We start from the raw sequence: 24,945 nt of genomic DNA, 5'->3' as shown, positions 1-24,945 counted from the left end.
GTGGGATTTCTGATCTAAAAACTATGGTGACATTCTTAAAACAAAGAGTAAAAATGTTTCTATTTACAAATGTTATCAAAACAAGTAAGTTAAACACACAAAAAAGAATTTTAGGAAGTAATAGAACTGCTGTATATCTTCATTGTGGTGGTGTTTATATAACTGAATATGTGTCAAAAACTCAGAGGCTATAAACTACAAAGGGTAAATTTTACTGTATGCAAATTATACAACAATAAACTTGACTGAAAAACACATAACAAATTTAGAAGACATGACTTTTTAATATATTCTTTGAGTCAGTCAGTGAATAAACTCGTAGAAATCTAAAATCTTTTTTGGATGTAAATAAGTTCTAAACGGATTACAGAGGACCAAAGAATCAAAAGAGCAGAAGTCAATGAAATCAATAAAAAACAGAAAAGTAAAGAAAATCAATGAAAACAAAAGAACTCTTTCAGAAAGTCCATACAATTTATAAACCTCTAGCAAAGCTAACCAACCCCCCACCCCAAATTATCAATGTCAGGAATGAAAGAGAGGACATCACTACATGCCACAAAGATTATTTAAAAATTAAAGGTATATCATGAGCAACTTTACAAACATAAAATATGACAATTTGAGTGAAATGGACCAATTCCTTGAAAACCACAAACTAACAAACTCATCAAAGATTAAATAACCTGCATAGTATCTCTATTAAAAAATATTGATTATAGCCCCAAATTTCCAAATAATAATTCTTCTGGCCCAAGTGGTACCAATTGGCATATTCTACTAAACATTTAGAAAAAGAATACCAATTCTAAACCATCTCTTCCAGGAAACAGAAGATAACACCTTCAAGTTTATTATATGAGACCAGCATTACTCTGATACCAAAATCAGAAACATACAAAAGAAAACTACATTAAAATTACCATTAATATCCATTAAATTCTTTGACAAATATTAGCAAGTGGAATCCAACAGTATACATCACAACCAAGTAAGATGTATCACAGGAATGCAAGGTTGGTTCAATATCAGAAGTCAATGTAATCCACCATATTAACAATCTAAATAAGAAAAACCTTCTGATCATATTGATATGGTTTAAATGGTTATGTCTCCCTAAAATCCATATATTGAAATCCTAACCCCCAAAGATGATGTAAATAGTCAGTGGGATCTTTGGGAGGTAATTGTCAAAAGGGTGTGGCCCTCATGAATGGGATTAGTGTCATTATAAAAGAGATCCCCCAGAGTTCTCCAGCTCATTTCACCATGTGAGGGCATAGTGAGAAGGCCAAGAACCATGGAGATAGACCTCACCATAAGGTGAACATGCTGGCACCTTGATCTTGGCCTTCTCGCTCTCCAGAACTATAAGCAATACATTTCTGTTATTTATAAGCCAACCTGTGATATTTTGCTATAGCAGCCTAAATGGACTAAGACATATGAATTGATGGACAAACAGCATATAACAAATTTCAATATTCTTTCATAATAAAAAATCTTAGTAAACTAAGAATAGAAAGGAATTTCCTCTGGATGCCTGATGGCTCAGTGGTTGAGTGTCTATCTTCAGCTCAGGGCATGATCTTGGAGTCCTGGTATTGAGTTCTCCATCAAGCTCCCCACAGGGAGTCTGTTTCTCCCTCTGCCTATGTCTCTGCCCCTCTCTGTGTCTCTCATAAACAAATAAATAAAATCTTAAAAAAAAAAAAAAAGGAAAGGAATTTCCTCAGTGTAATGAAGTGTTTCTACACAAAACCCATAGCTAAGATAATATTTAGTAGTAGTTATACATTAATGCTTCCCCCATAAGATTCAGAACAGAGCAAGGACATCAAATCTCTTCTCTCTTATTTCACAGTATAGCCAGTTCAATAATACAAGGGGAAAAAAGTCATGTACGTTGGAAAGGGAGATAAAACTGTTCATATTCCAATGGCATGACTGTCTAGGTAGAATATCTCAACTAATCTACAAAAAGCTCTCATTATTGAAGGGACACATGCACTCCAATATTTGTAGCAGCATTACTAACAACAGCCAAATGGAAAGAGACTAACTGTCCATTGACTGATGAATGGATAAAGAAAAGATGTGGTGTGTGTACACACACACACACACACACACACATACACACACAGGAATATTAGGAATATTATCCAGCCATCAAATAGAGTGAAATCTTGCTATATGCACTGTGGAAATAAGTGATATAAGTCAATCAGAGAAAGATAAATATATGATTTCACTCATATATGGAATTTATGAAACAAAACAGATGAACATATGGGAAAGAAAAAAAAAGAAAGTGGAAAGCAAGCCACAGAGACGTTTAACTATTGAGAACAGACTGAGGGTCGATGGAGGGAGGTGGGTGGGGGATGGGCTAAATGAGTGATGGGTATTAAGGAAGGCACTTGCTAATGATGAGCACTGGGTATTCTATGTAAGTGATGAATCACTAAATTCTACTCCTGAAACCAATATTATACTAATATTAAATAACTAGAATTTTAATAAAAACTTGAAACAAAAATACTCTTATTATTGAGTTTAATAAAGTTGCAGTATTTAAAGTCAACACACAAAATATCACCTTTTTTGTAACATAAATGAGTAAGAGGAAATAAAAAAATTTAAATCCTATTCATGATAGTTCAAAAAATATACTTAGATATAAATGTAAAACACATAGATGGGATCTGTACACTAAAAACTATATAACATTGAAGGCCAAGGAAGGCCAAAATAAAATGAAATGTCTGTGGATTGAAAGATTCAACATAATAAAGAGCCAATTCTCCCACAAATGAATCTACAAATATAATGTAATCTCAATCAAAATCCCAGTAAGAATTTTTTCAGATACAGACAACAGGAATCCAAAATTTATAAAGAAAGGCCAACAAACTCGAATACCCAAAATAGCTTTGAAAAAAAGAATAAAATTGGAGGACTCACACTACTCAATTTCAAAACTCACTATAAAGCTACCGTAATTGAGATGCTCTGGTACTGATAAAAGAGAGACACACAGATCAACAGAACAGAAAAGAGAGGCTAGGAATAGACCACATGAATATGGCTAAGTGATTTTTGACAAAGGTGCAAAATCAAACCCATGGAGGAAAAAAATAGTCTTTTCAACAAACAAAATTACAGAAATATGAAACCTCAACCAACACCTTGTACAACAACAAATTCAAAATGGATCAGAGAACTGAATGTAAAACTTAGAACTACAAAATTTCCAGAAGAAAACTTAGGAGAACATCCATGACCTGGTGCTAGGCAAAGTGTTCTTAGACATGACATGAAAAGCATAATCCATAAAAGAAAAAAAATCAGTAAACTGGACTTCATCAAAATTTAAACATTTTGCTCAGCAAAAGATACTGTTAAAGGGATGAAAAGACTGGGAGAAAATATACACAATCACATAGCCAACAAAGGATTTGTACCTTTGTATCCAGAAAAAAAACTGGAATTGTAGCTATGGAAATGCAGAATGGTATAGCCATTCTGGAAACCGTTCAGCAGCTTCCCATAAAGTTAAAAATCTTCTTTTGTTGTTAGTTTTGATAAACATTTAAAAATGTAAAAGTCATTCTTAGCTCATAGGGCCATATGAAAACAGGCAACAGAAAAATTTGACCCATGGGGCATAGTTTGTTTATCCCTACCCCAGACGAAGGGGAACTTATGTAACATAGAAACCTGTACTCGAATATTTACACCATCTTTATTCATAATTGCCCAAACCTGGAAACAACCCACATGTCCTTTAATAGCTGAATGGATATAACTGTGGTACATCCATTCAATGGAATACCACTCAGCAACAAAAAAGAACATTCTAATGATACATGCAACAACTTGGGTGACTTTCACAAGCATGCTCAGAGAAGGAGGTCCATCTCAAAAGGTTCCGTTAATATGACATTCTCAGAAAGACAAAATTATAGTGAAAGAGAACAGATCAGGGGTTGCCAGGGGGTTAGATGCAAGGGGAGAATGTGATTACCAAGGATAATGATTACTGCAGCATGGCAGAAATACAAATGATTCCTGCTCTTGTGTTCTCCTTTCTTTATACTGTTCTGATTCTCCAAATTTTCAGCATTTAACTTATTACTTTTGTAATTCAGGGAGTTCTCCCCCCACCCCCTGCCTTCAGAACAAAGTAATAATGAAAGATTTTACTACTGGACTGCATTCTTCTTTGTTTCTTAAATGCTCATTTTCTCACATTCACAACAACCTCTCCCCCAAAGTAGTCTGGTCCAAATTTATTTTATGAAAGCACTGAGAGCTGAAGTAGCTAAGACTTACATCTTAAGTTTCTTCTGCTAGTATGTTCCAATAAAAGTATTTTACTCTCTGCAAAACCCTTAATTTGCTTAGTTTTGTTTTCTCAACCTTTTAAATAGCTTCTTTCACTCACCTGTAGAACACTATACTAAATTCAGAGATCAGAATTTAAATCAAAGGTACTTTGATTCCATTTGGACAGCTTAAGCAATGGAATTCTGTAGTATATCTGCCTCGGGTTCCTGAAATGAATAACTGGAAGAAGGGTAATTCTAACTTCTAAAGATTATACCAAATTGCCAGGAAGTAAGTGTGTAATGTAGGTACTTCTTTGCTTTGCTACTAGAGCTTTAAATAGCTTCAGAATCTGACCATTAAAAATGGTAGGGGTTTTGATTTTAGTGAAGTTTAGAATTAGAAAGGAACATAGAGATATCTGAACCCAAATCCCTCCCTTCACAGATAATTTAAATCAAATACAAGAAACAGAACTCTTAGGCTGCTTCTTGCCTAACCAAATCAGTTGCAAAGAAAAACATACAGATGGTAAGTATAATTAATTTACATCACCTCCTGCTCACTATCCCCCAAAGCACTTATTGCTATGTTCATTCATTCAACTAGTTTTATTCTCTTCATAGAGAAACAGGGTTCTATCACTGTGGGGGTCATAGAAGTAGACTGAGATTCCATCGCAAAGAAATGAGCTCATGAAATTCAACTATAGGAGCTTAGCAGAAAGAAAAGAAAGCGAGAGAGAGAGAAAGTGCAAGGTGGGGAAAACAAGAAATGAAAAAGACTGAAACAGAGAACATTTTAAATCGTTTGGCAATTCCGCTTGCCTTCCCAGCCCACAGATACATGCCCTGGAGTAAGCTTGAGACCAGAATCATGAATCTGCTGTTCCCTGTCATTTTCACCTTTCATGTGCTGACTGTCATGCCAGTATCTCACTCACCAGCATCTCAATGAGCCCTATTTTAGTTTTTAAAACATACATTTTCTTCCATATAAAACCTAAGCAAACTTTCCAATCTGATGTAACATGATCCCTGCCTTCAATAAGTTTGCTCACTTACTGAGAATAAAAGACACACTAGGGAACAATGCATTATCTATGAAAATATGTCCCACAGGTGGTAGGAGAAGAAGAAATCATTATGCACTGACACATGAAGGGAAGAGATACCAAAGACACGGGGAACAGGGCCTGAGTCAACACCTTCTGGAACAGATAGCTGGTACTGGGAAGAATGAAAAATAAGGCTATATCTGTAAAAACAAGGTCAGATGACAGAGATACTTTTAAGATCTGCCTTCAGCTCGGGTCATGATCCTAGAGTCCTAGGATTGAGCCCCTGCATCAGGCTCCCTACTCAGAGGGAAGTCTGCTTCTCTCTCTCCCTCTGCCTGCAGCTCCCCGTGCTCATGCTCCATCCCTCTCTTTCTCCTTCTCTCTCATGCTCTCTGTCAAATAAATAGATAAATATTAAAAAAAAAATTTAGGCCAGGAAATATAAAATTCCTTTTGTCACCAGGCAGATGACAAAAGTGAGGGAAGTGGCATCCTCTCTGACAGGAGGAAGCAGTGGGACTGTGTGAAAATAGTGCCCGCCCGCCACCCCTCTGCCCCCAAGGAGGGCAGCTACTGTCCAGCTCCAGTCTCTTGCTGATACATGGGAAAGTGGACCCAGATTACCATATCCCCCAGCTTTGTAAGTGTAACTGGAAATGTGAAGGTTTTTATAAAAGTTAAAGAAAGAGTACATTAACACTGGAGGAAGGTTCCCCAAAAAAGCAGGAAGGAACAGAATCCAAACAAAAGACCTGGCTCTCAATACAAAGGACATTCTGCACTATAACTGGAAGAATAAAGGAAAGGAATACCAACAAGATAAGGCTGAGCAGCAGGCTTGGGCCCGTTTACTATGGCACCAGAATTTTGAAAATATGATCTTATAAACCACAGAAAGCCGCAGGGAAAAGGAACTGGAAATATGAGGGATGGAGCGAAGGAATGAAAGGGTGTGGGGATAGAGAAGAGTAACTGTTAAATGAAGGGTTTTTGTTTTGTTTTGTTTTGTTTTTTAGATGAGAATGTCTGGGACACTTGGCTGGTTCGGTGGTTGAACATCTGCATTTGGCTCAGGTTGTGATCCTGGGGTCCTGGGATCAAGTCCCACATCAGGCTCCCTGTAGGGAGCCTGCTTCTCCCTCTCTCTGTCTCTGCCTCTTTATGTGAGTCTCTCATGAATAAAATTTTAAAATCTTAAAAAGAAGAATGTCTATAGTATCTTTATGTCCTGGAAGACAAGGGCAAAGATAGAGGGAGACAGTAATTAGTGAGATGAAGTAAGAGAGATGGGATATTGGCTTTGGATAAAAGACTATCTCTAGATGAATGGGGGCATGAAGAAATTGGGAGAGGGGTAGACAAAAGGGGAGGAGTCCCCAGAGCACAGTCCCAGACCATCCCCCAAACCCTTAGAAAAGAGGCAACAAGTTAAAAATTGACCCAGGAGAGAGAAATGCTCAGAAAGCTATCAGGAATCCCTGGGTGGTTCAGCAGTTTGGCACCTGCCTTTGGCCTGAGGCGAGGTCTTGGAGTCCCGGAATCGAGTCCCATGTTGGGCTCCCTGCATGGAGCCTGCTTCTCCCTCTGCCTCTTTCTGTCTCATGAATAAGTAAAAAAAATTTTTTTAAAAAGTTATCACATATGTAGATATCCTAAGTGGAGCCGAGCTGGACAAAACTAGGGATTCCCCTGAAAATGCAAGTGAAGAAAGCAGATACAGGCACTCACACCAGCCAAGTGCCTAAGAGTTCTTTAGAAAATAAAAATAAATTCAGAGTTGGAGCTAATACAGCCTCTGGTTTGAGGCTTGACCATATCCCAAACTTTGAAACCTAGGATAGCCAAAGAAGGAAGTACTAAAAGTATAATCCAATGAGAGATTAATTAATAGTACAACACATTAGTAAAATTGGCTGATTTTGATGAGCTTTCGTTCATATTTTCTCAGTTGTGACAGCAGCCCCATAAGGCACAAGAGCCAGGGGTCAGTCTTATCTAAAGCTAAGGAGCTGAGAAGATACTGAGCAAGGTAATGCCATAAGTAAGCACTCTAAATCCTACTGAAATCCAGGTCTGCAGGCCCCTGAAACCGAAGCATAGACACCCCCTGTCTACTGAGTTTAGTTGACTAAGCATTCAACTAAAGGGAACTAAAAGTGGGGGGCGGGAGGTGCTATATTTTCATGGTATAATGAAATCAGTATGGGTATAAGACCTTCCTTCAAAGGCCAGCTCTGTCCCTTGCTAGCTCTGGCACCTACATACTGGACAAGTTACTTAAGCGTCCACAAATCTTCACTTTCTCATGTACGGAACATGGCTGATAGGACTTCCCTCTGAGGGCTGGTTTCAGTATTTAACACGAAGCCATCTGAAAGCACTTGCTAGAAGGCCTGGCACATCAGGTACTCTAGGGAAGCTTCTCTTCTCATTGGAGGCATTACCAGTTACACGTGGTTTTGCACAGAGGCTTAGTCTCCTTGCTACAGAATTCAGTAAAAAGGCTTGGGAAAAGCTTTTCTTTTCTTTTAACATTTCAATCTCCTCAGCAGATAAAGCATTCCTAAAGGAAGCAGAGAAAGTAACTCAAAAAGCAAACTCTAGGGATTTCTGAGTGGCTCAGCGAGTTTAGCACCTGCCTTCACCCCGGGGCGTGATCCTGGAGTCTCGGGATCAAGTCCCATGTCAGGTTCCCTGCATGGAGCCTGCTTCTCCCTCTGCCTGTGTCTCAGCCTCTCTTGCTCTCTCTCTCTCTCTCTCTGTGTCTCTCGTAAACAAATAAATAAAATCTTTTTTTAAAAAAGCAAACTCTAAATTGAAGAATCTAAGGTCCCAAGAAGACATCACTTCAAGATCAGTAGTAATAGGATGATGAATGCAAGAACATGACATAGAGGAGAAAACAGGGACTATTAAGTAGAATACACTGTAAGCATAAAGTGCTTCTCATTTAGCAAGTTCAAACCTGGAGTCCACGGACTCTGTATATGGACTTCAAAGCATTGTGAACCCCTTGAAACTGTTTGTAAAGCTGTGGGCATGCGCAAAGGTGCTGTGGTAAGCACCCCACCCCACAAGATATCCATGTCAAATCCCTGGAACCTGTGGATGTTACTCTGTTAGGGTAAAGGATGTGATTAAATTAAGGATCTTGAAAGGAGCTTACTCTGGATTATCTAGATGGCCCTAATTCAATGACACATGTCCTTATAACAGAAACATAGAGAATACACATAAAGGGGCTGCAATGTGACCCCAGAGGCAGAGGCCGGAGTGATGCAGCCACAAGCTCAGGAATGCCCATAGCTACCAGAAGCTGGAAGAGACAAGGAACACTGCATAGTGCCTCTGCATAGGGCCACAGGAATGTGGCCCTGCTGACACCTTGATTTGAACTTCTGGCCTCCAGAAATGTGAACAAATAAACTTCTGTTGTTTTACATGCTTTTGTAATAATTTGCTATGGTAGTCATAGGAAATTAATACAGGGGCACTTTTTTGGGGGTAGGGGCTCAAAACTTTCATCAGATTCTAAAAGCAGTTTTTAAAAACCCCAAAGGTAAAAGAATTACTACTGTAAGAAATAGAGCAAAACTATCTATAAACAAATGAACTAGAAAATTTTTTAAAACCTGTAGAACAAGTCACCACTTGGATAAGTTCCCACAGTTCATAAATGTTGAAATAAGAAAATAATAAACTGTCCTCTGGCATCTAAACCAATATCCATTTTATCAGCTCTTGGGAGTTTAACCCTACAAATGCATCAAAAGGCAGTGATTCCCAAACAACCAAATGACTTATTAAAAATACAGGTTCCCAGGTTCCATCCCAATGTACTGAATCAGAATCTCCAGGATAAAGGAAAGCATACATACATAAAGCTCTGGACAAATTTTGGGAAGTGCTACTATAAGGCAGGGTCAGTAAACTTTTTCTGTAAAGGGTCAGACAGTAAAAATTTTAGGCTCTATAGGCCTGAGTATATTACATAGGCATTTACATGACAAATTTGTTTTCCAACATATCTCTTGAGTTTTTAATGAACAAAATTCAAAATATAAAGCTGAATACAACTTTCTGTAACACAGGTCTACTAATGAGAATAATGGAATTCTTTCTTGGGAGGAGTAACATTTCATTTAATGGGGATTCAAAGTGTTTCCTATCATCAGTTACAGATGGTCATCTGTAAAAACTCGGAACTGGAGAAGATTGACAAAAAGACAGGCAATGGGCTGGATGTGGCCTAGGAGCTGTGGCTTGGCCAACCACTACAGAACGGTAAAAGGAAGAACTACAACCCCTGCCCTTAAAGTGGAATTCTGAAAGCTTTATGTCATGAGGCAGGATGGCCTAACTGTTCTAAGCATGAACAGTCTTCTTTAATGTCAAAAAATACAGCAGATATCTATACAGTAGTTCTTTTATCACTGAGTGAAAACACCCATAACTAAAAGCAACAAAACAACAAAACATTTATAATGCTTTTAAGGGATTTATTAGTTAAAACAACAGCTACATATATTCAAAAAATATCAACACCTGCTTACAAGATGTATTGTTTATTCATCCACAGATGGTACTTAGATATGTGTATGGATTCTTACCTCAGGGTAAGAACTCTGAAGCAAAAAAAAAAAAAAAAAAAAAAAAAAAGAACTCTGAAGCAGCCTGAAGGTTAGGAACCATGATTACAGAGGAGATGCCAAAGAGGCTCAGAAAGTAACAGTGGAAGCTAGAGCAGTGGGTAGAGTCGTGGGACTACAGTGGCATGCAGGGGTGCAGGGGGTCAAGGGGTGTAGGAGCACCTGGCTCTGGGGGTCCCAAACAGATCAGACTCGGCTACTCACCAATGACAAAACACAAAGGCAGAGAAATGAGTAGCAGTGGAACAAGAAAGACATTTATTTCAGTGAGGCCAACACTGAGGAGACAGCTGACCAGTGTCTCAAAGACTGTCTCCAAAATGCTGAAAATGCTTCTAGGTTTCTATAAGGAAAATATGGGGCAAAGGTGAGTGGGTCACATGCAGGTAGGTAGTGAAGGTTAAACTGATCATCTTCTTGGGGTCAGTCATTGATGGGGTCTTGATGGCTCAGGGTTGTCCTTTTTGCTTGAGGGAGTGGTTCTGGTCCCCATCAGGGGATACTTTGCCCTCAGGGTCTTCGACCTGTGCCAAGAGAAGCTGGAAAGGAGAACCCAACTAAAAAATTTGAGGTCAAAATGGAGGCGGCCCAAATCCTCTATTAGGATGCCATGGGTTTAGATGAGTAGGTAGAAATTTTCAAGGAAACTGAAGAACAGATTTGAGAATGTTTTTTAAAAAAAAAATGCACACACAAACAAAACCACAGGCCCAAAATGGTTGTCACTTAGACCAAGTTCCCAAACTGGTACTTAATATGTAACCTAATTATAGTTCCAACCTCCCCCAGAAATGTAATCTTAACCTGGGCAGCCAGGAATTTGTCAATCCACACCAATCAGTCGTCACTTGGGCCCGGTCCATCCCCCAGAGAAAGATGAGGTCATCTGCATAAGACACTTTGACTTAAAAAAAAAAAAAAAAAAAAAGGACATCTTGCGTTTCCCCAGTAAGTGGCTTTGCCTGGAACAAACAACTGTTCTTTTGCTAATAACTTTCTTGCTCCCTCCACCGTCCTATAAAATCCTTCAATTTCTGTACAGATCCTGGGAGCACCTCTCTACTTGCTAGGTGGGGTGCTGTCCAATTCACAAATTGTTTAATAAGGCCAATTAGATCTTCAAATTTAGTTGATTTAATTTTGTTATGTAACAGGGGACATAAAGAATATCAGCGAGAGAAGGCACAGGGGCTGAGGGAGAGTCTCAGTAAGAATTCAGAGCGGAATCGAATTGTGGAGGCGCTGCATCGCTGCCTGCCTCCCTCTGCCACCAGAGCCAACACTTAAGTGCTTTCCACGAATTGTATCGAACCCTGATGAGTGTTGCCTCATTCAATCTCCTCTAAGAATAGTTTCCTAAATATTTGACTCGCAGAAGTAAATGACCATGGATGCACTACTCTAAGTGGTTCAAAATCTAGACTCTTCTATCTCAAAATTAAAAAAAAAAAAAAATTGAAAAGCTTTCTCTTGACCCAATTTCTCTCTTGCAACTATCACCCTCTATTCTTTCAGAGCCAAACTTCTGGGAAGTCTCACGTTCATGTTTCCACTTGACCTCCTCCCATTCATCATTCACCTCCAATGCACTCCAATCCAGTTTCTACTTCTACCACTTCGAAGAAGCTGGTCTTGCCAAATGCAGTAAAAGAATAAATCAGCTCTCATCTTACAAAACATAAACTGTCAGCAGCAGTCATCTAGCCCCTCCCTTGAAACACTGTTGACCTGCCACCGCACTCCGAGGGCAGATGTTCCTTCTACTCCTCCAGCTGTTCTCCAAAGCTCTACCATCCCAGAGTCGTGTTGCCTCAGTCTGATCCTGGGCACTTACAAGCACTTACAGTCTCCACAGGTGATCTCCTCTAGCCCCTGGCCTTAAATACCTACCGTGGATAATGTCCCCGTTTATCTTTCTAGCTCAGATTTCTCCTCTCAGTTCTGGACGCATATCCATGTTTACTGCAGAGCTCCACTTAGATGTTTCTCACTCACCCTGTGCTAAAGTTTTCTCTTTCTTCTCAACATTGCCTCTTCTCTGAGCTTCCTTATCCACCCAGCAGCTCACACCAGAAACCTCATGGTCATCCCAGCCATCTGCCTTTCTGTTGCATTCTCTATGTCCTATTACTCAGAAAGTCCTGTCTTCCTCCCATAAAACTTTTTGATTAGTTCACTCCTTTCCACCTCCACTGCCATCACCTAGACCAGGCAACTGTCATCTCACCTGGATAAAGAGACAATCTTCTTTTTTTTTTTTTTTTTTTAAAGATTTTATTTATTTATTCATGATAGTCACAGAGAGAGAGAGAGAGAGGCAGAGACACAGGCAGAGGGAGAAGCAGGCTCCATGCACCGGAGCCCGATGTGGGATTCGATCCCGGGTCTCCAGGATCGCGCCCTGGGCCAAAGGCAGGCGCCAAACCGCTGCGCCACCCAGGGATCCCCAAGAGACAATCTTCTTGAGGGCATCCCTTGCACACACCCTCCCTCTCCTCTAATCTGTATCTGTAAGGCAGGCAGAGTCTAGAATTACAGATAGGAATCTGATTCCCTCATTTCTTTCCTTAAAATCCTCCAACAGTCTCCTCTTAGGATAAATTTCAAAATCCTTAACAGGCTCTACAAGACCTCAATTGATGTGGCTTCCTCAGCTGCCCTCCAACCTCCACTCCTGATCCTCTCCTCCTCATTCTCCATGCAGCGGCTAACCCAATCCCTTCTTTGTTCCTCAAACACAACCAAAGCTTTCCATCCCCTGGACATGCCGGCCCTCCTCCAGCCAACCCCTGCTTACTCTTCAGGTCTCAGTCTGTTTCCTCCCAGAAGCCACTTGTCCCCAGATTCAGCCCTCTGTTACTTATTCTCGCAGCCCCTACACTTGTTCTTTGCAGCCCTTTTCACAGTTGTGATCACATGGTTGTCATGTGACTCCTGTTGCCTCCCACACGAAATGTCAACTGCAGAAGAACAGGAGCTGTGCTGTTTTATTTGCTACGGTTCCCCCACCACCAGCCCAGTGCCTGGCAGAGAAGGCACTCAAGTATTTGGAATCAGAATGGGTGACTGAATTAGTTAGAAAACAGTTAAACATAAATCGCTTTGAAGATTTCATAATTTATAAACATAAATATTAGTTAATATTTTAGTTGGACTATAGCTTAAATTGCTAATGATAAATTATTTTTATTTATTGATTAAAGAATTGTATTGAGCTATTTATTTATTGATTAAAGCAGAATTGTATTGAGCTATATACTATTAGCTAAGCTTGAGTATCCCCAAATGTATTTCTCAAACTATCCCATGTTAGCTTTTACTCATTTAGACATATTTTTCCCCAGAGGTTTAGTTGTTTTCCTAGATGTTAATATATTAATAATAATTATTAATAATGATATTATGTTCTTTATGGAATATGAAACACCATCCTATTCATTTTATACTTAGCCTTCACAAAAGATAAACACAACCTCCATCTTTACAGAGTAACTAACTCAAAGTTATATAAACTCACACTAACTCAAAAGGCAATGCTTTGTTCTAATATATCATGCTACCTCTAATATTACACTTACTTAGCAATATCTATTATTTGTTAAAAGTGCATCTGTATATAAGTAGCTGAAGCTTAAAATGGCTTTAAATGATTATTTCAGTTTTGAAATAACTGCTGAGGTGGGAGGAGATGGGTAAAATAGGTGAAAGGAATTAAAGTATATAATTTTTAAAAGATTTTTTATCTATTCATTCATGACAGACACAGAGAGAGACAAAGAGAGAGAGGCAGAGACACAGGCAGAGGGAGAAGCAGGCTCCATGTAGGGAGCCTGACGCGGAACTCGATCCCAGGTCTCCAGGATCACACCCGGGGCCAAAGGCAGCACTAAACCACTGGGCCACCAGGGCTGCCCTTAGAGTATATTTATGATGGAGGTACTAAGTCATATATAGAATTTGCTGAATCATTATATTATATACCTGAAACTAATATAACACAGTATGTTAATTATACTTCAATAACAAATTAAAATAAATGACTGCCCAACTTGGTCTCTCATATACAAAAAGCAATTTTATTCTACCCATAAAAACAGCCCACAATTCTTATTCAAATGACTCCCTTGTTCTTTATCCATATAATCTATACTTTGTTCTACAAAATAAATTTGGCTTCCAGTTAATTTTCTTCTCTGCAAGGAACTCAATTAACTTTAAAAAATAGAACCATTACATTAAGTGAAAATGTGCATACTAATCTCCATTTTTAGAAAACTTTTCACAAGTGCACTTTGGACACATAATTAATAGCAGACTCAACTAGTCCCAAAACCATATATCAAAAATAAAAACTATATAAAAAGCCTTTTGGTTGGAATTAATCTAAATCACATTCTCTAGCACAATATCTTACAAATTAATTAACTTTGCTAACTAGCAGTAAGTAGTCAATAAACATTTTATTGATCTATCATACAAGATACTTCTACAACTAATGTCCTGTTTTCTTGAGATAGTAGATTAGAAATAGTTATTTCTTATAACCATATTTCTAAGACAACTAACTACTAGTGAAACACATAACTATGAAGCATCTCCTCAGTAAAGAGGTAAGAAGGGGGGGGGTCACTTAACCCAAATACGAATTTAATTCATATTGATTCCAATCCTCTCAGGTGATTCTCAACAAGGATGCCAAAAATCATTCAATGTGGAAAGAAGAGTCTTTTCAACAAAGAATGCTAGGACAACTGGATTTCCACATGCACCATATAGAAAAATTAACTCAAAATGGATCAGAGACCTAAACATAAAAGCTAAACTCAAAAGAAAATATAGGTAACAATATTCATGCCATTGAGTTGGGCAGTAGGTTCTAAGATCTGACAGCAAAAGTGTAATCAACCAATGAAAAAATATAGGTGTAATATACAGAATGTAGAAAGAAACTCATAACTCAACAATAAAACAACTTAATTTTAAAACAGGCAAAGGATTTGAATAGACATTCCTCCAAATATATACAAATGCCTAATGAACAAATAAAAAATGCTCAATATCTATCATTCATTAGTCATTAGAGAAATGCAAATCTAAACTATAATGAGCTACCATTTCATATCCACTAGGATGGCCAAATTAAAAGAATAACAAAAGGCTGGAAAATAGTAAGTCTTAGTGAAAATGCAAAGATACTGGAACTCTTCTACATTGCTGGTGGGAATGTACAATGGGACAGCTGCTATGGAAAACAATTTGGCAGTTCCTCAAAAAGTTAAACATAGAATTATCATATGACCCAGCAATTTGACTCTTAGGTCCTAGAGAATTGAAAACATATGTTCACACAAAAACTTGCACATGAATGTTCATAGCATTATTCACAATAGCTAAAATGTGGAAACAGCCCAAATGTTCATCAACTGATGAATGTATAAACAAAATGTGGTCTATCCATGCAATGGAGTATTATAAAGGAATGAAGTACTGACACATGTCACAATATGGGTGAACCTTAAAAACATTATGCTAAGTGAAAGACCACATATTATACGATTCCATTTATATGAAACATCCAGAATAGGCAAATCCAGAGACACGGAACATAAATTAATGGTTGCCAGAGGTTGAAGGGAGGAGGAAATGGGGAGTGACTGCTAATGGGCTTGGGTTTCTCTTGACGGTGATGAAATATTCTGGAATTAGTCAGTGGTGATGGCTGTACAATCTTGTAGAGATGAGTAGAAAAATCTTGTGACCATACTAAAAACCACTGAATTGTACATTTTAATATAGTGAATTTTATGGTATGTGAATTATACCTCAATTTAAATATATATTATATATTCTTAACACTAAATCTATACTGATCATAGTTTAGTCTTCTGATGATTCAGAAACATCTTGATGTTTTTAAATTTACAGATTTTTTTCTCTTAAAGTGCCAAATAATGCAAGCTTCAAATTAATAGCATATGCAAAATGTATCTTATGTACATGATTCAAAATGTTTCTTAAGGTTTAATGAGTAGAAAAAACGTTTGAGGGGTGCCTGGATGGCTCAGTCGGTTAAGGCTCTGTCTTCAGCTCAGGTCATGATCCCAAGGTCCTGGGATCAAGCTCCACGTCAGGCTCCCTGCTCATCGGTGAGTCTACTTCACCCTCTCTGTCTGCCTGTCCTCCCCTACTCATGCTCTCTCTCTGTCTCTCAAATAAATAAATAAAATCTTCAAAACAAAAAGTATGGGAAAGGTGTTAATACCAGCAAACTGCATCAGACCTATTAAACGATAAGAAAAAGTATAACCTCACAACTAAAATTTATACATGCTTTTCATAATATTACTTTTATACTATAGATAAATCAACTGGGCTTACTTTGTTTTTCATATTTCAAAATGTGAAAAGCAAAGAGAAGTAATTAATTTTAATAATCCATGTTTTATAGGGCACTTAGGTGGCTCAGTCAATTGAATGGCCAACTCTTGGTTTCAGTTCAGGTCATGATCTCATGGGTCTTGAGAATGAGCCCTGCATTAGGCTTCATGCTCAGCAGGGAGTCTGCTTGAAAAGTCTCTCTCTCTGCCCCTTTCCCCACTCAGTCTTTCTAAAGTAAATAAATAAATATTTTAAAAAACAATCTAGATTTTACAGGATTATAATCAGAAGAAATGAACTAATCTACTAATTAATGAGTGTATAACAGTAGGAAACACTTCACTAGGTTAGTAATATAGTACATGAAATCTGAAAAACCTTGTGACCACATTCTTACTAATGGCACTTAATTTTTCAGTTCCCATTACATGCCTTTACTACATGAAATCCATAGCTGAGGTCTCTAATAAACTTTCGGTTTTTAGTAGTAGAACTCATGAGCTTATAGGCACTGGTAAGACATATAAATGCAAAACTATCATATGCCTAACAGAAACAGACTACTAATTATTATTTGAGCTTTTAAAAATAAACATCACCTATACCTCTGGGGTCTAAGCAGGTATTATAATTTTTTTTTTTTTTATGATAGTCACACACACAGAGAGAGAGAGAGAGGCAGAGACACAGGCAGAGGGAGAAGCAGGCTCCATGCACCGGGAGCCCGACGTGGATTCGATCCCGGGTCTCCAGGATCGCGCCCTGGGCCAAAGGCAGGTGCCAAACGGCTGCGCCACCCAGGGATCCCCTAAGCAGGTATTATAAATGAGCAAAGCAGGCCCAGAGTAAGACACGGAAGCAGTAGGATATCTGGGGTGAACTAGAGACCACAGGCTCCATCTGAAGGAGGTGGCCATCACTTAGCTCCAGAAAAACTCCTGCCAGACAGGAATAAGGGTCTGGCACAGCCAAAATTCTAATATCTCATGGAAGTCTTGGCTTTATTTTTTATGTTTTGTGAAATCTCCCTAATTTTGAAATGTTGGCAACTAATCAAAAAAAAAAAGTTGAAATAGTGCAAAGGCCAAAGAAAGCACATCAGCTGCTAAATATGGCCACTAGAGTGCAAACTCTGAAAAGAAACTCTTGAAATTAGTTTATAACAAACTATAAATATACTATACATATTTAATATATACTTTATATATAATTAACATGTATTACATATTACATATGCTTAATATATTTAGTATATGTAATATACTATAAATGTATTTATCGAAGTTTAGGCAGCATTGGTTATCCCTAAAGCTTTCAAGATGATCCACAGACCAGACCAGTAATAAGATTACACTTCATTCACATTCCTTACTGAAGTACTAAAAGTAATTCACTTCCTTCACTCATTTTGGTGACTCTTTTTTTAGTGTAGCCAAGTGGAAACCGAGTGGATGTCTTAACTTTACTGATAAGTCATCCAAGAATCAAAACTGTTTGGGAACCACCAGGAGAAAAAAAAAAAATTGGGGAGGCTATTTCTTGCTTTTGAACAGACCTTAAAGAAAATTAATTAGCAGGGTGCCTGGATGGCTCAGTCGGTTAAGCATCTACCTTTGACTCAGGTCATGGTCCTGGAATTGAGCTCTGTGTCAGGTTCCCTGCTCAGTGAGGAGTCTGCTTCTCCCTCTCCCTCTGGCTTGTGCATGCTCTCTCGCTCACTCACTCACTCTCTCTCAAATAAATAAATAAATAAAATCTTAAAAAAACAAAAAGAAAATTAATTACGGGAGCACCTGGCTGGCTCAGTCAGAGGGCCTGCAACTCTTTATCTCAGGGTTGTGAGTTTGAGCCACATACTAGGTATAGAGATTACCAAAAAAAAAAAAAAAAAGAAAAGAAAAGAAAGAAAATGAATTAGGTGGTAAAACTGGTCTCCAGTTTATAATAATCAACTAGTAGTATAATAGGATGGTGATAGAGCTATCTGAATTATAAATAAATAGTTGAATAAAAATCTTATGTTATACTTTCTGATATGAACATGGTAAAGTTATAGACATGAATCTTTCTGAAAAACACACATAGCAACAAGGAGAAAGAGAAAAAAAAAATCTTTACAAAATCCCCCCCCCCTTTTTTTTTAGCAAACCTGGTAGAAAAACAAAAATTTTTACAAAAACTCCAAAATACATGAGATCAGGACTAAGATCAAATAAGGCTGATATCATAAAGCATCTATGATGGGAGTGGAGAGCAGAGACAGAATGTGGCATGTGATGAGGACTGCCCAGTAGTGGTAGGTCTCAAAAAACCACAGTAAAAATGCACTTCTTTAAGTAAAGGGATTTACACTGGCATGTGTCCCTCCAGTCACAGCTGCAAAGGAAGGAGTGGGAAGTCCAAAAGTGGTGGCAAAAAGCCACTTAGACTCAGTCTGGTCTGGAGAAGCAGAGGAGCTGTGGCAGGCAACATAGAGAAGCACACTCAGGTGTCCTATGTAAAAAAAGACATTCTCTGAGGCAGACATCTGGATTCTACCCTGGTCCTCCTACCCACACCTCCTACAAATAGCTGACTGAGAAAAATCCAATTCATCAAAGTACAAGGAATAAAAGGGTAGCTGGTACAGTATTCACTTAGAGATATCACAAGAAAAATGGTAGAAATGAGCAGCATAATGTACCAGCTGTCAAAGAATGCTCACTAGAAAAACATCACAATAGATAAGGTAAAAATTATAACGAAATATTATTGCATGAATTTAAGAAAATCAGTAAAGTCACTACCACTATGAAGACAACCACAAAGCATAAATATAAAAACTCAAGGAAGAAATTTCTAAACAAGAGGAATAGTGAAAGCATGAACTGGTATTACTCAAGAAAGAAACAGAAGAATCACAGAACCATCACAGAAATCACGAAGAAACTGAAATGAGAACAAAGAGAAGAGACATTGCAGAAGACACAGTAAGAGACATTAAAGACAGAAACTAACACATGAAAAAGTGTTTAAAATGATTAACGAGAAACCAACAGATTAAAAAAAATACACAAAAGGAGATCCAAGAAACATAAAATTAGGGTTGCCAAAGAAGAAAACCAAAACAAGCAAAATAAATATTTAACGATATAATTAAAGAAAACGTCCCTGAAATTAAAATAGATTTAAAGCTACATAATAAAAGGCATACATGTGCCAGCCTATCTTATGTCAGCATATCCTAGTAAAATTACTAAATATTAGAGAGAAAGAATCCTTTGAGCAGATAAGCAAAAAAGACCCAATCATTAATAATGGGGGGAAAAAACCCAAGCTGGCTTCAGACATCTCCACAGCAACATTTAATGTCAGAAGACATTTGTATACGCCTATATTACTCAAGGAAAAGGTGAGCCAAGGATTTTATTACCTGCTAAGCTATCCTTCAAATGTAAAGCAACAAGATAGGAAGTTCTAAAACTTTTTGTAAGAATAATATTGTTTGTAAGAATAATATTGCCATATCATTCCCATGATTCCTTATTGAGAAACTACTAGAGAATGACCTTCAGCCAACCAAAGAATGACTGGGAAAAAACTGTAAAAGTGCCTGGGTGAGCATTATATATATTTTCAACTGAAGAATTAGGACTAACACAGAAGGAGATAAGGTGATAAATAGAACATAAATATTATAGGCCTTGACAACATATAAATGCAAATAAAAAATTGAGAGAGAGTGAGCCGGAAATATAGTAAGCTTACTGACTACTTTGATATAATAGCTGGGAGTCAATGGATTGTCTTAAAGCTCACAAATCAAGTACTAGAAGTACAAGCATATATAATATTACAAATGCAAACACTATCGTGAATAAATATTATTGAGTATTGACTGAGATTGGGTAATGGAGAAGGAAAAGGGGAAGAGAGAAGATTTAAATACAATTTTAGCTTTGTTCCTTGAAGAGAACTAACAGTTACTATCAACAGAGAACTAAGAAAATCATATAAAGCAACTAACACGACTAAAACACAAACCTATCTAAATATCACAATAACGAAAGGAAGGTATTACTATTACACCAGCCTGGTTAAGACTGTTGTAAGCCTTTAGTGCCTGAAATACTGAGGACCCTGCTTCACTTATATGTCAATGAATGTTAGTTAATATTACCATCACAAAGATACAGATTTTAAACCAACATATTAAGTAAGTCTCTTAAATCCATTATAATTACAGATTATCCAGTTAGATCCACAGAGAAAATATTTCCCTAATGGAAAAAAAAAGGCATTTAAAGCTGCTCAGGCCCTAAATTCCCTGTTCCCTCTCTGCTACCACCTACCACTGATGTGAGAGGCTCCCACCTCTTTCATTCCATGGTACATCTCCATTAGAGCATTATACCAGGACGTTTTCATTGTCAGTGTGCTATCTTCCGCACCAAGGCTTCTGTGAACTCCTTAAAGTCAGCCACTATGTCTTGTGCATCTCAGTCCCTCCAGGATACCTGTTCCCACACATAACAGAAGCTCAATAAAGGTGTGTTAAACTAACAAATATGACATTGTAGGAAATATATCTAATGTGTATGTGTGTAAAAAAAACATGATCCAGTTCAGGGTTTGTGTTTCGTGGACTGCAATGCCCTGATCATCAGATGTTTCAGGAAGGTAGGCAGCCAACACACCTCAGCTGGGACCAAGAAAGAAAAAAGGAACCATTCAAGAATATTTAAGGGGCATTCTGCGAGCTTCAGGTAACAAACTAGGCTCTAGGGTTATAAAGACCATGTCTCTATCTGTAAAGAGCTTTTTAATTATTTTGTGTAAGAGACTTTAATTGCATGTTTTTGGATGGGGAACAATGAATTTTTTTTTTAATTTTTATTTATTTATGATAGTCACAGAGACAGAGAGAGAGGCAGAGACATAGGCAGAGGGAGAAACAGGCTCCATGCTCCGGGAGCCCGATGTGGGATTTGATCCCGGGTCTCCAGGATCACGCCCTGGGCCAAAGGCAGGTGCTAAACCGCTGCGCCACCCAGGGATCCCGAACAATGAATTTATTAAGATACGCGAATGAAAATTAAAATAAACTATTTTAAAACATATTTTATTAAAAAAAAAAACCCTCTCTGAATTTATCAGTCTTCACTTAAATTGAGGGGAGGGAAGTGTCATAATTTATCCCAGATCTGAAGAAAACAGCAGAAATGGATCATTAGTTAAGCTAGTACCTCTTTTGGCTTGCTCTTGAAATATCAGGGCAAAGGCAGTATACAAATTTTTCCTCAACATGAGATGTTTATACAGCACTTTCCATGAAAGGAAACGTGGTAGCAACAATCATCACTACCTAGTAGCAAGTTGGGGATGAAAATCCCAATGTCCCCAGAGTTCTTTCAAGAAATGTGTTCCCCTGGAAAGTCACAAACAGGCAAAAGACCAGAAAAGCCCTTTCACTGTGCTCTGTGTCACAGGCAGTACTCCAGCTCTGAAAACACAAACTAAGTAAAGAATGTTCATTCAAGTTCTTGGTAGTCGCTGACTAGCCTCACCATTTGCCATCCAAGAAACGAGTCTGAGTTTTAAGGACTCATTTTTGTGACAACTATCTCAAATTAAAAGATAGTTTTATAAAACTTTAATAAATCTTCCTGTCTTCACAAAAAAAAAAAAAAAAAAGTTTAAAATTATGTTCAGAAAACTATCCTGGGCAGCCCTGGTGGACCAGAGGTTTAGCGCCGCCTTCAGCCCAGGGTGTGATCCTGGAGACCGGGGATCCAGTCCCATGTCGGGCTCCCTACATGGGGCCTGCTTCTCCTTCTGCCTATGTCTCTGCCTCTCTCTCTCTGTCTGTCATGAATAAATAAATTAATCTTAAAAAAAAAGAAAGATATCCTTTTTATAAAGGTAAAATGCATTTTCCTAAGAAAAAGGAGAAAGGCATACTATTTATCAGATCTGTCCAAGAGAACTTTCTGTGGTAAGATGCAAGCGTTCTGTGTCTGTGCTTTCCACTACAGTAGCCCCTAGCCACCTAGTACCGAGCGCTGGAAAGGTGATTGGTGTGACTGAGAAAGTGTATTTAAATTTTATTTCACTTTAATCAGTTTAAATTTAAATAGCCCCATTCGGCTAAGGACCTACCATGTGGGTTTGTGTCAGTTACATAGTCAACATGAGCAGCAGAGCTGGCTGACTGACTTGTCTTAGACTAAATGTCACAATTTGAAAAAATGACATTTAATACCAATATTCAATTTTCAGCTTCCCAATTAACATTTAATTAATTAATATTTAAGTTTTCCTCAGAAGTGCCTTTCAACAAAGTTTGGCAATTTTTATTCCAAAGCATGAACATCCCAAATCTGCTGAGCAGAATTCCTTTGGCAACATTCAACCTTCCATCTGTGAAACTTTAGCACAGAGGAAGGAAAAATCTGAAATCCACCTTCCTCTTGATACAAAGGGAAGAAATGGAATATGTAATCCAGACAAAGGCTAAAATAATCTAGACTCTTTGGTGTGTACATCTGCTCATCAGTCCCTGCTTGTGGTGCTTCTTTAACCCAGCTGTGGCTTTCCACGAAAGTCATTCCTACACTTGTTTGACCTCTTGACTGCGTTCCCTTATGATCAGACCATGACCAGACCCTCTCAAAGTATTTCACCTATAGGAAAACCATTTAAAACATAAACATGAGGGATCCCTGGGTGGCGCAGTGGTTTGGCGCCTGCCTTTGGCCCAGGGCGCGATCCCGGAGACCCGGGATCGAATCCCACGTCGGGCTCCCGGTGCATGGAGCCTGCTTCTCCCTCTGCCTGTGTCTCTGCCTCTCTCTCTCTCTCTCTCTCTCTCTGTGACTATCATAAATAAATATAAAAAAAAAAAAACATAAACATGGAAACAGTCTATTTAAATGGTCAGAATGCAGTAGCCTGAAGAGAACAGATGCTTCAGAAAGGCTAAAATATGTGGATCACGCCAAGACCACTTTCCAAGCAGGTGGCAAAAGAAACTCTGCAGTTCCATAGTCAACAAGAGAAAGACAACACAAGAAAATATACTCAGAAATGCGCTGCGGCCATGCAGTGGCCAAAGGATAACTTTCACTTCAAGCAGCACCACCGCACTCAGTGTGATCTCAAGGTCAATACCAAATGTTTTTCAGCTGCCCATCATGCTAGCACATATACGCAAAGAAACCACACACAAACGTTTCACTAATTTCATCGTGTTTAAGTAAAAATGAACTTCTCGAACTTTATCTAAAAATACTGTGAGTTCATTAAAAACCAGCAAAGAAGCGTATTACATGCAAAGCAAAGTCACTAGTACCACATACCATATTTGGTGATGCTTAAACTATACAGGGCAAAGCAATTCTAAGACAGCAGCATAACTCAGGTAAGAATTCAGCATCAGAGATGAGAACTTCATTTTTTTTTTCTCTCCACCACTACTACTACCACCACAAGGTTCTAAAAAAGGACTAGAAGTTCACCTACTGTATCCAAAGAGCATCAGGATCTCAATGACACCCAGACAAGGATGCAAAGCATACACTATTCTGGGAGCTCTAGGTCTTGCAGAATAATAAATAGCTTTGCAAGAAGGAAAAAAATGCTTCATGTGGGGCAACCAAGAGCACTCTGACCTAGCAAGAGTCTGTCAGACTCCATAAAAGCTATGTGTTGTCAGTCTTTTTCTCTTGTGTGTATGGATAAAATCTGCAGATGCAGCCTGGGCAGGAAAGAAGGAGACAGAGAATTTAAAATGGGGAACTGCCATGCTGTTTGACCCTGAGAGTACCCTCGTGCCCTCCTCACTCTTCCAAGCTATGAATTCCAGACTCCACTGACTGCAGCATCTGCGGCATGATCTCTTAAGGAAGCTATCAATTATACAATTCTGTGATAAAAGCCTCAATGTCTAAGACAAGTGCTAGAAACCTCAATGCTTTTTTTTTTCATCATCCTAATTCTTAGGGGAAAAAAAGCCAAATAAATGTAATAAGCAACACAGAATTTTCAAGAATTTTCACAGCAGAGGCCCAAGTTCTCAAAGAACATAAGGCTTATGAACAGAAAATAAAAAATAAACACTACTTCTTATTTAGTTCTTTAAAAGTCCGCTTCAGAATATCATTATTCCTGCTCCCCAAAATGCAATTTAATGGTAGAAGTATAAATCTACTTAGAGACACTCAGAAAATAAATCAGGTTTAAGACAGATAAAACTTAACTCTTATATTTATTAGTCCAACACAGATTTATGAGATTAAAATATAGATTCTGGTAAACAAAAGAAACATACGTAACAGAAAAAGAAAGCCATGTTTTGCTTGGCTCAAAACATTAACACAGTCCAATACTACATTAAATGAAAAAACTTACTGAACTACCTTAGCACAAATAAGGCTCAGTTCTTCTTCTCAATTCCTAACGCATTTATGAGCTAGATACGTTATTTCATTTTATAAGCCCTCAAAGTCTTGTATAACCCACTCCTATTCCTCTGGGTGAGTTTTGGCAGAC

General features: G+C 38.1%; 1 protein-coding gene and 1 long non-coding RNA gene across 3 annotated transcripts in view; both read right to left on the bottom strand.

The window, feature by feature from the left end:
* LPGAT1 (lysophosphatidylglycerol acyltransferase 1) overlaps positions 1 to 24,945 on the bottom strand; it is an 80,960-nt gene that overhangs the window by 54,542 nt on the left and 1,473 nt on the right.
* Positions 10,274 to 19,438, bottom strand: LOC144316356 (uncharacterized). 2 transcript variants are annotated; one of them, XR_013382279.1, is made up of 2 exons: positions 12,836 to 19,438; positions 10,274 to 10,924 (listed from the first exon to the last, which is right to left on the bottom strand). It is a non-coding gene; the product is annotated as an uncharacterized LOC144316356 (long non-coding RNA). The 2 variants fall into 2 exon arrangements; XR_013382280.1 differs by having other exon boundaries at positions 10,274 to 10,577.

The sequence above is a fragment of the Canis aureus genome, chromosome 6, assembly GCF_053574225.1.
Source record: "Canis aureus isolate CA01 chromosome 6, VMU_Caureus_v.1.0, whole genome shotgun sequence".
Taxonomy (NCBI): Eukaryota; Metazoa; Chordata; class Mammalia; order Carnivora; family Canidae; genus Canis; species Canis aureus.
The sequence above is the reverse complement of the archived record's forward strand: the minus strand, read 5'-3'. Positions and strand labels throughout refer to the sequence as shown.